At 33.7% G+C, this 17698-nt stretch overlaps 1 protein-coding gene across 1 annotated transcript in view; it reads left to right on the forward strand.

Moving 5' to 3' along the window:
* Window positions 1-17698, forward strand: part of LOC112046179 (protein windpipe) — a 65948-nt gene that overhangs the window by 44308 nt on the left and 3942 nt on the right. The window lies entirely within an intron of this gene.

The raw sequence follows: 17698 nt of genomic DNA on the forward strand, positions 1-17698 counted from the left end.
GAAGGCGTTCAAATCCGATCCATGGCATGCACCTCAAACTTTTTAATTATGTGCACTTTAAGAAATGAAATACCATGTATTTTGAAGATTTATCAATGGCCGATTTTAGTTCAAGTTTTCCTTATTTCTGTTTTGTTAAACCTGTTTTATGAATCAGTACATATAATAATATATTCTATCTTGTCGTTATAATGAAAAATTTCGGCTTATAAATAACTTGATTACCTAAAGATTCTCGTACGTCATAAATATTATAAAAAAACGTGTTAGTACAAGCGCTACCTTTAGCACTTTATCTACTCGTATGTTATGTGGTTAATACAATGTTTTAGTTTTTATTTGAAACCGTGAATGTGCTAATTGTATAGAAATATTACAGTCTAATTATATAGTTTAGTTATGGTTAAAAGCAGCGCGGTTTAAAAATGTAACCTAATCATTTTCATCTCTTTTTTGTAAATTTTGAAATTCGTATTTAGTATTTAAAGCCGTGATAGCCCAGTGGATATCTCTGCCTCCGATTCCGGAGGGTGTGGGTTCGAATCCGGTCCGGGGCATGCACCTCCAACTTTTCAGTTGTGTGTATTTTAAGAAACTAAATATCACGTGTCTCAAACGGTGAAGGAAAAACATCGTGAGGAAACCTGCATACCAGAGAATTTTCATAAATCTCTGCGTATGTGAAGTCTGCCAATTACTTTGGGCCAGCGTGGTGGACTATTGGCCTAATCCCTTTAATTCTGAGAGGAGACTCGAGCTCAACAGTGAGCCGAATATGGGTTGATAATGATGATGATGATTTAGTATTTTGTTAACGGTGTGGCGATTTTGAATTGATAGGCATTATAGAATTCACAACATCTTATAACGTAACAACTAAGTATCATTATGAATATGTACCAAATTACTAGTTGCTTAATAACGTTTCGTACAATGTGTCTGGAAACATCAAAATATTATAATGAAGACAATTACGGCTGGCGTGTGATTATAGCGTTTAATGTTTGTAAAAAATTACCGTGTTTTTATTCGTTGCGTTTACTTCGCAAAAACACTTGACGTCCGTTTGACGACGTTTGACGTTGTTTTTGCAAAATGTTATTATGAATAGTTTCATTGTTTTGGATATAATATATTAGATTAAATCAAACATTATTTATATCTATAGGCTAGTTTACATGTTTAAGTTATGTTGTTATGGTTATAAATATTTGATAAATAAGCAAGGGGATAAAATATAGCCTATGACACTTACAAATAACGTGAAAACCTCTAAAAAAGGTAGAAATAAAAGAATTATCAATATAGGTTGAGTAGTTCCTGAGATTACCCCCTACAACACCACAAACTTTAAATCTTTATATTATTAATGTAGATTAACCAAATATCTCTGGCGTGGCGACGCGTCGCCACGCTATATGATAGTATATATACAGTCTATATGCAGTAGTGTGTACGGTGTGGCGACGCGTCGCCATGCGCAATCGACTGTGCGATTCTCTCCCACTCGATCTGGCGTTAAGCCATCTCTCTCGCTACACTGAGCTCGGATACCTATAGTTAACTTTTACAAAATCATGTCGATGTTTCACATCTGCCAGGCGTCCTGTGACGGCTCACATTTTTTCTTTATTTTTTTGTATTTTTCTTATTTTTTTGTATTAAAATCTCAACACGGAAATAAATTTCAGTTTTTGCATATCATAGGTACTTACGCACTCTAAGCTTTCGCATTTAACAAGCTCGCTCAAGGTGAGGACATCATTGTCTCCCTGGATCGCTTCCAAGTGATACAGTTTAAAAAGCAAACGTCATTCAAGAAATTATTTCAACTTTTACATGCCACTCATTATTTGACAATTGATGCGTTTGCACACATCTAGATTTGTCAATGTCGAAGAACGTGAAAATACCATTTTGTCCACCATTTTGGCAATAGCTCTTATTGAATTTACTCAATTTTAGTTAGCATTTTGAGCAGAAAAGGTACCTTCAATTGAGAATGGGTTGCCTAAATAAATTTAAAAACATTTGTTTTATGCAAGATTTAGTATTTGTATGTCGAACGTTAATTAAATTAACGTTAATTAAGTTATATGATATTTTAGACAATACGTAAAAATTAACGCTTCCGTTATACTTCGATCGATGACTGATTTGATCTATGTACATAGTTCGAAGAGTACGTTATCTATACCAATATTTTAAAGAGGAAAGCTTTGATCGCTTGTTCAATTCAAATTCAATCAATTCATCGAATCAGGTAGTTACACAGCCTATTCAATAATAGACTGTGAAACTGCTGATCCGATTTGGATTTTTTTTACTATTGAGAAGCTACACTATTCCGGAGTGTTATACTCGTAGGCTATATTATATTTTATCCTCATATTCCTACGGAAACGGTAACCACGCGGGTGAAACCACGCGGCATCTGCTAGTTTGTAATAAAACTGTTAATTTTTACTTGACTAGCATGACATGGCAATGGCATGCCTGTTGAAAAGCATGAACGAAGTGTTAAAACTTGTCCTGAAGAATACACACAGTCTAAGACTAAGTCATAATCGTCCGATAGCGCATAATGTGATCGCGTTCTCACTATCTCACTTTATTATTGAAAACATCAAATGGAAATTTTTTCAACAGAAACCCGAGTAATTGTTTGGAATTACTGCGTTTGTTTACAATGCGTGTTAACGGTAACGAGTATATTTCTTCTCTTTGTTGAATACTGAGGATAGTGATTGTTACTTGAAGTGGGCATTGTTTTTTGATGATCGTATTGCGTTACTAGATATAGCTATGCGTATAACCGGTAGGTAGGTATTCTAAAAATGTTTATTTGGAATCTGACATTGCATTTCCATTGTACCGCGAAGCTTATATGCTTTATGTTCTTTACCTACGTAGGAATAGTTGTGAGGGTCGCAAGGCGCAGTGCTGGGTAGTGACACAGCTTTCTGCATCCAAGATTAATATTTAAATCATTTATTTGTTTAAAAAAAAAATTGTGCGATGAGCATGGATGTTATATAAGCGGGTTGCAGGGAGCCGTTGGATGCTGGCGGCTCGAGAACTTTGTGCTTGGAAGTCCATGCAAGAGGCAGCAGTAAATGTAGTATATCATAGATACAGTTATAAATAGCCCGCCAACCCGTTGGACCTGCTTGGTGGGTCTAAGCTCCATTTCCCCTCTTCTTTAAGGAGGGAGGCCAGGCTTTGTAGTGATGAAAAATGTTTCATCCAGATTTTAATTTTATTCACGAAATTTGTTTACGAATAACAAAAGTACAGTAAAATCAGATGTTTACGTAAACACTACGGCATACTGATAGCGGTACGTGATAAATACGTAAATGATTTAATAAATCTAATTATACTTGCATAAACCTAAGCGGCAATGACCTGGCCCTGACTTTGAAATTACGTGCCACTATTATGAGTATATTATGTACGTATTTATGTCGTGAGATAAATACTGTATTTCATTTTATCTGGCTACAGTTGTTATGTCTAATTGGTTAGGCTAATTAATGTTGAAAACACCAATTTCGTATTAAATTACAATATATAATTATTTAATAAACATAACATGGGCTAAGCCCATGATTTAGCAACCATAATAAAGGATATGCTTACTTTAGGGTTGAATTGGTGTGTATTCGCCAAAAACATTTGTTTATTTATTTTGTCTTTAAAAATTATGTCTGCGATATCAATATTTTTATCTTCATTAATACGATACATAGGAGACGGGATGTAGAACTGTGACCCAGCTGTGATGATCCAATGTCGAATGCAGTTAGCTACTATACTTTTAACTAATTCTGTGACTATCGATATCAAATGATATTATATTTTTTGAAATATAATGTGATTATATTATGTATAATATAATCTGTATCTGATATATATCAAATACAATAGCATTTGATATATATCAGAAGCACGGGTTTACTTTCTATAAAAACACAACATCCACTGTATACCAGCGGTGAAGAGTCCAACAAACCGATTCCCGATGGGTTATCGTTTGCAAATCCATACATACTTATTATTGTAATGATGATGTATGTAAATTACTTACTTACTTTACGTTATTTTTAATGTATTTAGTGCACATTTGTACAATAAGCTGTTCTTTATATATAAGGATATATAAAAAACCATATCACGCGGTATAAATTTCCTTATCATTGGGTTACCTTCGACAAATTTCCAACCTTCACCACTACTACATACTAAATAAAATCAAGAGCTTATTGGTGCTTACATTCCGATAGCTTCAGATCTATTTTGACTAATGCACATTTAATAACTACGGAAGTATGAATTTCGCACGGCTCGATGTTTGTGGATGGAATTTATGGGCCATTATACCCACGCATCGGTAATCTTCACTTCTGTACCAAGTTCAAGTGTATGTGCGATAAATAATCTTGTATACAGCTATCTAGATAAAGCATCTCCGTAGAAACAAGAAACAACACGGAAGCGATGATTGTTTTTGCAATTATCAATAAATTACATGGATCATTAGAAGTAAAATTTAATAAGAGAAGATCTTCTATGCGATTCAAAGATAAATATAGTGCACATTTGTACAATAAGCTGTACTTTATTGACTTATTTGCACAGTAACAAAAAAAAAGCAAAAAAAAAAATAATTCAAGTTTTAAAATGCAGGATAGTGCTAGAAATACGAATAGAACTTTAAATATATGCTTAGTAAAATGGTTTTACAAAAGCAACGACTTATATTTTACCTACAAAGGCTTTCTAAATTCTAAAAAGTGCAGTAAATTTATTTTGTTTTGTTTCAGTGACTCATTATGACATCATAGACAAAGTAGAAGATAAAAATCTTAAAATAGTCATTAGTTAATGTATTGAAAAACAAAACCTAATGTAAGATTCTTTCGAAGAACAAAGTTATCCTACTAATATTATAAACGCGAAAGTTTGTATGGATGTTTGGATGTATGTTTGGATGTTTGTTTGTATGTTTGTTACTCTTTAACTTCTTTTGGAATAAAAATAGATTTTACTCTGGATTAATCCACAGGCTACTTTTTATCCCGAAAAAATTCATGGTTTCCCGAGATTTGCGAAAACTGATGATTTTAATGTTATGAATGTTTGTTACTCTTTCACGCCTCGACTAGTGAAACGAATTAGCTGAAAAAATTGATATTGAGATATATTATAGATTGGATTAACACATAGGCTACTTTTTATCCCGGAAAATCCATGGTTACCGAGTGATTTGTTTAAAACTAAATTCCACGCAAACGATGTCGCGGGCGTCCGCTAGTTTTTAATAAGATAGTGCAGGGTCAGGTAAAGTAAAATAATATTTAAATGAACATTTTATTATTTACTTAATACTCATTTCGAATTGATTCGTATCAAGATGTGACTTTGCTTTTAAGCGGAATAATTAAAAAAAACCTTATATAAATGTACAAATCAAGGTGGCCAGTACAAGATACTTCCTCAATCACACTGTCAAAAGAACCTTAACCTACTCCTAAATTGGTAAGAGAACTTATAAAATTACTCGTATATATTGGTACATTAAAACAGTGATATAATATCAAGGCACCGGTCTTCTTTACCATTCGATGTCTATCTTCTTTATCATTAGCGGTAGGGCGGACACTTTATTAAGATATTTATAATAATAAAGAGTATGGATTCGCGTTTGTCCATATTCATAATGATTTTTTACTGAAAAGTCTTTGGTGCAGTGAGTATTGCACCGTACGAATCGGCTGCTCTACTTATTGCATTGGTCGGAGATTCGACTCCCACAACTGAAAAAAGGCGGTCAGTAATATTTTTATTTTATATATGATATGATATGATATACATAACAGAAAATGAAAATGTTGTTGTGTTGAATTTTTACTTTAGGTATAATAAAAATATTGGATTAATATTCGTTGATTAATATTAAAATAGCCAGTATTAATTTATTAATAATGTGTAAACAAAATAATCCGAAACCATAAAGAGACATAATAAGTATTTGTTACTCTACCCTCCTCCCAACTTGTATCAATAACGAGGTTATTAAATGTTGTTACTAGCCAGCTGTTTTTTTACTATTGCTTAATTAATAGTTATACAATTTAACAGCTACAATGTCCTACAAATTGCGTGGTACATTATCTCTGAAATTTTTATTGCCCGGTAACTCAGTGAGCTACCAGAATCAAGAATTTTCGTAAATAAAAAGTTGATCGTTTCATCGAGATGAAGCTACTCACGAAAAATTTGCTTGTAATATATAATAGTAATCAGGTGTACAGAATGTTATAGGGATCCCAGACTATAAGCAAAAAAACGTCTAATTATTGTTTCCATGTGCTAAATAATTATGTTTATATTTTATCCATTGATGTATTAGTTATTATACCTACTTATTTTCTAAAGGTGGTTCACCTACAATTACAATTCATAATAAAAGTAAAACTGCAGTTGGAATTAGTTTCATTGTTGGTGCCAAGTGGACTTGAAAACGATTAATAACCCGTTTTATAGCGACCGCAACCACTAAATTTAATTTAGGATTGTGGGTTAATTAGCAGTCTTTTTTCGTTCATGGTTAATGACTTTCAGATTTGCCTCTAAAGGACGATTTACTTCGCCAAATTTTCACATAGATTTGAGTAAGTTAGAAAGATGTCTTCGCCACTTTGCTTCGGGCTCAAAAATTACTGTTTTACTTTCTAAATATTTTTTTAAATTTCGGTACTTGAAAAAAATATTGGATTTACACGAAATTTATTTGAAAGAAAAAAAAATTGCCTCCCGTATTATAGTAATTTTCGATATATTCTTGAGTCGAAGAGGAGTCATAAACTCATATTTAATACAGTAGGAGTCGAAGATTTGTACCTCAGAAGAATCTAGTACTAGTACCTACTTCGTTACTTGTATATATTTTCATATATTTCAGTCAGCATTTCAGATTGAATCTATACTGAAACTAAGAAGAATGATCTGACTAGTACCTACTAGGTTTTACTCGTAAATGTTTTCGTATATTTCAGTGAGCATATCAGTTTAAATATATGCTGAAACTCAATAGAATGATTTTACTAGTACCTACTTAGTTTTACTCGTAAATGTTTTCATATATTTCAGTCAGAGTTTCAGTTTGAATCAATATTGCATCTCAAAAGGATGAACCTACTAGTACCTACTTGACTGTTTTTATATAATTATTTCAGTCAGGATTACAGTTTGAATACATGCTGAAAACTGTTTTGTTGGTATAATTACTAGTAGGTAAGAACTGAATTCCGTTCTTTAAAGAAAATAATCAGTCTTGAATATTTTGGTCAGCAGCCAATTAACAACAGTAAAGTCATTGAGTTGCAAATAAATAGCAAGCAATCTTTATCTACGTAGGTTTATCTAAATCACTTTGTATTTAGTGTTTTTTGTAGATTAATACCTCAAGGTCAGTGAAACTTATTTTTAACGAACGCTTTCTCTTGTTACAATATCCTTGCTGAATCCCTAATCTCCTTATAAGTTAAAATTCAAAATTTAGCAAATCATGAAATTAACAACAATAACTACTTTTATGCCAGATTTTTTTTACTTAGTAACAGAAAAGTTTAAACGGTGTTGCTATGTTAGCTAGATTATTAAAAATTATATACTGACTGACTTTTAAATTATAAGAAACCGGTCCATTCGTTTGGGAGCTACGATGCCATAAACAGACAAACATCGACATCTTATAACACCCCTCTTTTTGTGTCGTTGGGGGTTAAAATGCCTTACATAATGTTGGAAAAGAACCGATACTCTTACACTGCTGGACCAATATTACCACCCCAAGGAAACTGGCTTTCGAGTGAAAAAAGCCGCATCGAAATCAGTCTATCCGTTTTAGTCCTACGATGCCTTATTTGCGATTTGCGTAAAAATACTCGTTAAATAACCACTTACCTTACTTACCAAATTTAGCTAGGCAGGGAGAACAACTCGAAGTCACAAGTTCAGGACTCTGCTCGGAGTTTTTCTCTACCACGCGATGGATCCGGCACTCGCTCGGTGAATCCATGGAATGCTAAGATATTCGTCTCATTCGAGGCAGGGAGAACAACACGAGCGGAGCAGGGGAGTGTTAGTCGATTGTCAAGGAATTCTTTAACCATCCACTAGTCAACAAGTACTGAACTTTTCGGAGTTTTTCTCTCTACCACGCGATGGATCCGGCACCCGCTCGGTGAATCCATGGATTGCTAAGATATTAGTCTCGTCTCATTTGTGTAATTTTAAGAATTGATCTGCAAATCAATTCTTGAAATTTTTTAAACTATTCATTTATAACATTAATCTAAATAGTTAGTTTAGGACACTTCTTAAACTAACTATTTAGCACTTTGCAATGCACTCATTGATAGTGTAAGGTATTAAAATGCGCATCGTTGCAATTGCATAAGAAAATTGGTTTCACGATATCATTATCTTCCTAGTTTGCGGAATATCCAATTGCCATTTTGTATGTTTGAGTAAAATGGAGTCAGTATCCAATTCCCAAGTTCTCAGTTGAGTGAATTGGCTCGTGTGTATAGAATCTCGTTCCAGGGTCCAGTTACATTGCAAATGGAAAAGTCAAATAGAGCGTTGTAAATTGTAAGTAGGTACTCAAGATTTCACGATAATCTGAAGAAAATTGCAATATACAGGGTGTTGGGGAGTATTTTCCCATTATTTCTAGGTGTCGAGTCCACTTCTACGAGTAGGAGCATAATAAGTAATATATATTTATCTAGAAAATAAAAACTTTTAATTTTTTCATACAATGACAATTTATATATTAATAAATTAACAAGTAATTCGAATAATCCATGTAAACACACGCCACAAAATGCAAGGATAGATTCCTTGCATTTTAAAATACGTAAACGTCATAATTTAAAGGATGCGTATAGAGACACATTTAAAGATATACCTATTTACAAAAGAATTACGGTTTGCTCCAAAAATATTAATTGTAGACCACATTTTCCTTGCACATTTTTAATTATTTTTCGGTAAAGAATATAAACCCCAGAGTTATGAAAATACTCCATAGCACCCTGTATAATAAAAAGCTTACGGTATTACCGCAAAATTAAACAAGAATATATTTTTTATATTACATAATTATGTTCTATTTTAAAACAGTTCAATGGTGATTGAGACTCATATTTAGAGTCTCAACCATTCAGTAGGCATATTGAAGCATATGGAACAATATATGCATTTTATTTTTCATTCGAAGTTGACACTAGAGTTATTAACCCTTTGGATGGCAAGGCTAATCCTATGGGCCAAATTATCAACAATTAGCCACTTGACGTATGACTTTTTTTATTCGTTACAAGTTAGTGATGACGCAGTCTAAGATGGACGCGGGCTAACTTGTTAGGAGGAGGATGAAAATCCACACCCCTTTCGGTTTCTACACGACATCGTACCGGAACGCTTAATCGCTTGCCGGTACGTATTTGCCGGTAGGGTGGTAACTGGCCGCGGCTGAAGCCTCCCACCAGCCAAAAGTTAAAAAGGCTTATTTCATTCGTACAACAAGGAGCAGATTATTTCTCTCCTATCGATATTGTCATAACTTTTTATGTCCTAAACCTAAATCGCTTGGCGGTACGTCTTTGCCGGTAGGGTGGTAACTAGTCGCAGCCGAAACCTCCCACCAGCCGAAAGTTAAAAAGGCTTATTTCATTCGTACAACAAGCAGCAGATTATTTCTCTCCTAGCGCTAAGTCTGAATAAGTTGGTCAACTACAATAAGGATGATGACATTTTTTTTAATTGTATATAAATTAAGAGTACGCTAATAGTAAAGCAATTTTGTAAAAGTAACAGGGTATCTGCGATCATTACTTTCAGAGCTACAGGGATTTAAAGGGTCAGATTTGCGGCGCTGCCGCGGATCCCTGAAAAACGCCCCATACAAAATTGTACGCACTTATGACGTCGTAGGCAATTAATGATCGTTAGATTTGTATGGGCGTTTAAACAAAATTACTAATATCTTTGTTATTTCTGCGTTTATGTTTATAGTTCATATATTAAAAAATGTCACATTTAACGTAAGGAAGCTAAAACTGTATGAATATTCATCTAATTACGATAAAATATTTTTAATAGATTTTGAAATTTTATAATCTTATTTATTTTGCAAATATCCAGTCAATCTTTGCTTTTTATGTATAAATTAGTTAATATTGACCTTATTTACCCGAATGTATCATAAAAATCAACATATTAAAACCTAGTCATCGTCCCCATTATCCTGATAGTCAAAAAAATAAATGCGCTAATTTTGTTACAGTTAAATGTTGTAAGTTCTAAGTAACAATAAAGGTCAATTGACGTCAAGCCACAGCCTTCGATTCCGTTGTTGTTGGTATAACAGTTTAGTGCTAATGACGCACAGGTAAATCCAACGTGACGAGATGAAAAAAATATATCAGTTACTCTTTCCGGTTAAAATATTTCCTTTGAATAATGATAATGATTGAAAGTATATAATGATAATGATTTGTATGGGTTGAACTATTGTATGTGTAAGTATGAAATAATTTACTAAATAATAATAATAATAAATAAATATACTTAAACAATACACATCACTATCTAGCCCCAAAGTAAGCATACAGAGTAGCTTGTGTTATGGGTACTAAGATAGTTGATATTATAATATTCATATACATTTATATACTACATATAAATACTTATATAATGTAAAAATACACACAGACACTGAAAAAAACCCATGTTCATCACACGAATATTTTCCAGTTGTGGGAATCGAACCCACCGCCGTGGATGCAGAAAGCATGGTCATTACCCACTGCGCCACGCGGCCGTCCGTCCATACTACTAACAATCTAAAACTAAATAACTAATCTAAAACGTTCTAATTTCCATCGAAAGCTATGCTACCTGCATAGACGTAAATATTGTACTTGTATTCTGTGACATTGTAATAATGGTATACCTTCTCGTACTTACACAATTTATTTTCTTCATAACTCCTGGTTTGTTCATATTGTTAGCTTTGTGACAAGATACAAGTTTTCTAAAGTTTTGCCAATAGCATGGGTCACGCAATTGTAGTGCTTTTAGAAGTCGTTATAAATCATGTTCGATACCATTTATCAATACGATAGGAAGAATTACAGGCTAAAGTGGAATATAAATATAATGTAGTGTTAATTCTTAATTTTAATTTAATTATTAATAAGTATTTGTTGTTGGCTAAATAAAGGTAGTGGCTAAAGTGGTAAAGTTAAGCTTCGGTATAATATTAATTGATTTCTAATGCCTAATAATGCGATTTAGCGTTACGATGTCGTGAAGGAACAGAAAGGGGTGTGGATTTTCATCCTCCTCCTAACAAGTTAGCCCGCTTCCATCTTAGACTGCATCATCACTTATCATCAGGTGAGTTTGTAGTCAAGGACTAACTTGTAAAGAATAAAAAAATGCTGACTTAAATTCATAAGAGTTATATCATCATTTGGGATAAGATTCATTCACAATTTGAGAGTTATATTATCAATGAATAACAGTCTATATTTTAACCCCCCTATTCCCACGGGAACGGAAACTGTACGGGTGAAACCGCGCGACGTCCACTTGTATATTAATTATACGCTACTAATAATTGACACAATATCTCAACTACTTCAACATATTGAGATTATATTATTAAATGTTTGAGATTATTCCTTAGCAACAGGTTATAAAAATATTATAATGGAGATGGCATTCGGGCGTCAGATAGTCTGGTACTGGTGACCTTTTCATTGAACTTTGATGATGAAAACAATTCAGACGTTAATATTTAATTGCGTAAAAATATTTCGCTTATCAATTGTACCTACCATAATTCTGTTCAATTCAGGAATGTCTCGAACTTCACCAGACTTCAGTTTACTAAATAGTGATTAGTGATTACCAATAGAATTAACAAAAATTATAACGATACATATTTTATTATTTTTAGCTAGGTGTTCATTTACAAGAGCGGCAGCTGCTACCGACAACTGCAGTCGACTGTCGGTAGAGTAAACTTAGTAATTAGTGATTACCTATAGAATTAACTTAATTATAATGATACCTATTTTCTTATTTTTAGCTAACTTTAATGACATCTATCAGTATATCCTTTTTGAGTAATGTAATTCCCTTCAGCAATCCAGCATAACTTTTAATTAGCCATATTAAGAGTGTGCAATATGTAATTTGGTGGTTACAAATGGTTCTGGATCTCAGATTCTGGAAAAGTTAGGAGCCTGATATTTGGGTAAATGATATTTTAAAGTGTTAGCTTCGTTATGACTATACAAAATACACAATTTGTAAAACTTTTCTCGATAGTTTATTTTTTTGAAAAATACATGTTTTGCTCACATTTTGCTTTCAATCTCAGGAAAAGCAAACGAAATTTTTTTTGTTTTGTATAGAAAATTAGATATATATCTTGAACATGGCCATTTTGTTTTTCGTTATGTTGTTTAATTTACTTGCAATTAGGTAAAAATGGTTTTGGCGCTCACGTCATAAAATTTGCGTCGCGCGTCAATCGCTCCGTGCTTTTCACTCACGTGAAAGTCATAATTCGACGTCTCGCTTGCGCTTCGAATTTTATCCAAATCGTACCGACGCGCTGCGCGCTCTTAATATTAACTACTGTTACAAATATAACAAGTTAAAATGGTCATTTTACATCCATATTAATGTTTACATAAATGGCACGGTTTCAGTATCCACGGCCATCCGGTGCAGTTTGCATATCCGTTGCATCGACCTTTTAGTGACTCATAATTTCATCATTATCAGCACAGCCTTTCGGTGTCAATATTTATTATATTGTATACTTCGTGGAGGCCAATCGTTTTATGTGTTTGCGTGTTTCATTTACTATAATTATTTTCCTTCAATCTTTTATATTTGTCGTTAAAAAAGTATAAGTATCTTATTTACATATCAGCTTTTGAAGACAGATTCATAGGAACTAATGAATTTCAATTTTTAAAACAAAAATAATATGTTAGTTAGTGTCTGAGTACTCTATAGTCCTGTGTGCTATATTTATGTGATGGTAACTTACATCTTGCCTTATTATTGCTCTAAGATTAACTTAACTATCAAGTGACATGTGCAAAAAAAAAATAATAAATCTTTATTTATCAAAACTACATAATAATATCACAATCAGTTTGAAGCCCTGCCACCTGTGCTAGTTTTTTTTAAATCTGTTTACTTTCCCTTAAAAATAAGACGGTAGGGGCTGATAGTCTAAACATTCTCATAATTCTAATAATTTTTTGGTGTGGCAACACCGTAGCATAAACATCTGTTCAAATTACTCTAATTTATTTATTGTTTAAATTATTAATTTTGTGTATGTTTATTGCCCAAATCCAATTTTATCGTAATATTTAAGTTAAATTATACGTGATAAATATATAGTTTAGTGCATAAAGTGTTTAAATTAGGTTATTTTCAATGTGATAGTTAGGTTATTTTCAAGTTAAGTTTTCAAATTCAAATATTAGTTGTTAATTGTTATAGTGTTCTCTTATAAAAAGTCAAATGACAAAGCCAAAATTTGTGAATTAGCTATCCGACACTTTGTAGAATGAGGTTAAAACTCTGTGGCCTTAAATCGAAAATCAATTTAATAATATTGTCTGAAATCGAGGCCATAAACTAGGGCTGTTGCCCTAAATTGAATATTACAATATTGTAATCTGTATTTTGAGTTCAGAACTGTAAACAGAATGCGGTCCTCGAATTATACACACTCAATACCTCACAGCGTCTGGTCTAAACGCCAATAAATACAAAACGTCTATTACGTACTTCCTTTTATTCATTCGATTAAAAACTCAATAGACTATCTATTTTTATAGCTATTCTATCTATCTTAAAGAGCTGATCTATACATGTATAGATAATATTCCTCTATTATCTATTTGTGTATAGATCAGCTCGTAAACATATCCATATGTGCATATTGATGGCAGATAAATTAGATAATATGTATCTTTTCCGTCTAAAAGCAGTGGCAAGGTCAATAGAAGTGGTATAAACTACAAACCGCAGGCGGAAGAGTCTAATACAATCCACTTGATGAGTTTGCCGCGATACACACACGTACCCGAGTACAAATTGCTTCAATAATATACCTGTTGCATATTTATTAATCCTAATAATACAATGTACTCGTATGTTTCATTATACAGTATGTATCTATATATATTGAATTTTATAAAATAACAAATATATGTATTAATAGCAGACGCCCCCGACTTCGTCCGCCCTTAGAACTCTTACACCCTTACTGGCAGTATCGCTGTAAAAATGGAGTAACTTCTGCCGTTTTCCCAATATTTCCCTTCACTGCACTGCTCCTATTGATCGTAGCGTGATGAAAAGTATACTATAAGTATAACCTGCCCAGGAGTATGAAAAACAATTGTACCAAGTTTCGTTAAAATCCGTCGAGTAGTTTTTGTTTCTATAAGAAAGAAAGAAAAAAAGAAAATGTATTTATTACTACATTATACTATAACGAATATACAGACAGACAGACAGTATCGATCACTAATCACCCCCCGAAAGTTATTTTGAAAATATATTTCATGTAGCGGTGGTAGAATCTTTACAAATAGTCAAACGACGAATAGTCAAAAACTTTACGAATAGTCAAAAAAAGTGACGTGTCAAAAGTGCTTGTAAACTGAGCCTACTTGAAATAAATGATTTTTGATTTTGATTTTGTACAGAATTGACCTCTCTACAGATTTATTATAAGTATAGATAACTAGCGGACGACTGCGACTTCGCCCTTAGACCTTCTTAATGCGGTCTTCTTACAAAATTCGTTCTTAGCGGACCTCTACTATCTATAAACTAACCCCCTGCCCAATTTCATCTTTGTACATCAAGACCTTTCACATTTATACAGGATGCTAGTATTTCCCATAACTCTAGGGATATATATATTCTTTACCGAAAATTAATTAAAAATGTACAAAGAACATGTGTTATAAAATTAATATTCTCTTAGTAAATAATATTTATTTTGTAAATAAATCCTAAAATGTGTATTTTTTGTGTACTTATTTAGTTTTTTCATTTTTAAAAATGGATTGCAATGCCGGAGCCATTCCCTATTCCAATTCCAGAATAAAAATTTGTTCTTATATTGCTCAATAATCTCCTCATCTTCCTGTAATTAGTCCGGACAAGATAAAAAAAACCTAGTCTAATGCATCCGATAGCAAATATTATGATGACCTCTGAAAATTGTCCGACAATGCTTTTAAATGTTTCTTAATCTATTCTGCAATTGTAATTTTTTTTATTTCAATAAACAAACCAACAAACAAACAATTTTAGGCAGTGCATAGCATACAAGACAATAATAGATTGTATAAATATTTTCATTTACCACCATAATGTAGCTTGCGTCTGTTCTTCAGCATCATAGTACTAAGCCGTAATCGTGCCATAATCTTGGAATTTCTGAGCCACAATACGCCGTATATATGACGTAAATAGGTGCTGGTTGTTTGTATAGAGTTGTCGCTCTGTTTACACAGGGTGTGTCTAGGCGACTGTGTTTTGTTTTCTTTTAATACATAGAATTGCTATTGGATGCAATCACTCCTGTATAGAAGATATTATTTGTCGTGAGTAAGAACCGTGATAGCCCAGTTGATATGACCTCTGCCTCCGATTCCGGAGGGAATGGGTTCGAATCCGGTCAGGGGCATGTACCTCCAACTTTTCAGTTGTGTGCATTTTATAAATTAAATATCATGTGTCTCAAACGGTGAAGGAAAACATCGTGAGGAAACCTACACACCAGAAAAACTCCTAATTCTCTGCGTGTGTGAAGTCTGCCAATCCGCATTGGGCAAGCGTGGTGGACTATTGGCCTAACCCCTCTCATTGTGAGAGGAGACTCGAGCTCAGCAGTGAGCCGAATATGGGTTGATAATGAATGAATGAATGAATGAAAGGTCGTATATGTATAACTGCCTCTTTGGTCGGGTGGTTAGTCTATGTGGTTTTGGATCACGAGGGCCTGGGTTTGTATCCAGTTAAAATTTTCAGCCCGGAAGTTTCTGATGTTACACCCCCGTGCCTCGGAGAGCACGTTAAGGCGTCGGTCTCGGTCACTATCATTATCATCTCATAGTGGTCGTTAAAGAATTTTACATTACTTGGAGGAGTTCCTAAAAATAGGCCATTTAAATAGACTGATAATGAAGATGATGACGAAGATGATGATGGATGATGATGATTGTAAAACAAAATTATACTTCAGTAGTTCCTTACAAAGCTTTATTCCAACTTTCTTTAATAAACGTAAGGAACGCTAAATCGCATAGCGGTACGTCTTTGCAAGGACCTTTGTCTTGTAAATCCACCGCGCATACCAATGCGCCACGGAGGCAAAACTATCCACTACCCACTAAAACCCAACGCAACCCTCCGCGTCTTAAATGAAGCAGCAACGGATCAAATGGGACATTCCACGTTGCAAATAGGGTAACTGGACCAACGAGGTAGTTAACGACCAACAAATAATATCCAATTTAATAAAGTAAGCGTGAAGACGTCTTATTTGTAAGTCAGCTGAAAATACTCGATGTTAATTATCTCGTAGTAACTTTATGTAATCATGATAATTAAAACAAACATGTATGTATGCACACGTTTCGCACAGGTTTGCGTAGGTATGTTTAATTATTTCAACACAAATTCTCGAGTAACTACTTAATCCAACGTTTTATTGGCATTGCGTAACCATTATTGTTATAATGTTTATTGTGATTGGTATCTTTAAAACTACTAATTATTCCTAATTCTAAAAATTGCCTCGACGGTCCAGTGGAGTCTGGGTTCGAGTACTGAGTTGGTACAATATGAAATTAAAAAAAAATATGATATCTACTATATATCATTTATAGATATTTTTTAATCATTTAAAAAAAAATCATATCTTCCAAGCCACGACAGCTGAAACTCCAGGGTACCGTAATTACCCATAGTAAAAGCATATTCTGACAAAGATTCACCCTTCGTAAATGAGATATTTTATCTATCACAGTAAGACTGTCATCGCTTTAAGACTATTGTAGGTGCTCGGTCCAGTATTTCCTCTCTCTCTAGTCGGTCCCTCAAGACTGAGGATCGTGACCACTCCTTTGACGAATCATCTTTTATCTTACAATGCTCCTCCATCTTGTACGGTCATTGGCCATTTGGACAGGCACCTGTTTCTATCACTTCAGTCCATCAGGTTGAAGATCTACCCTCTACATTTCCCACCACAAACAGTATTTTAAGAAACAAAAAATTTACCCAAAAAAGTTTTTAAGTGCCAATATTTTTTCAAATAACTGCAAAATCTCGCCGTCTAATTATATAGGACTCGATTTAAACGTGGACTCGGCTAACATCGCGTGTCCTGTCTACATTGCGCAATAGTCCACTTATGGTCGTCTCCGCCCCCCGCGAAGACGGTGTGACGTCATTCGCACAAACGGATAACCGCCGCCTTCCTGTGGCTAACATTGAACTACTTCTGGTGGCGAACACCGGCCAAGTGCACCGAGGATGTTATTATGTTCCTACAAATAGA

The sequence above is a fragment of the Bicyclus anynana genome, chromosome 1 (genome assembly GCF_947172395.1).
Source record: "Bicyclus anynana chromosome 1, ilBicAnyn1.1, whole genome shotgun sequence".
In the NCBI taxonomy this organism is placed as follows: domain Eukaryota; kingdom Metazoa; phylum Arthropoda; class Insecta; order Lepidoptera; family Nymphalidae; genus Bicyclus; species Bicyclus anynana.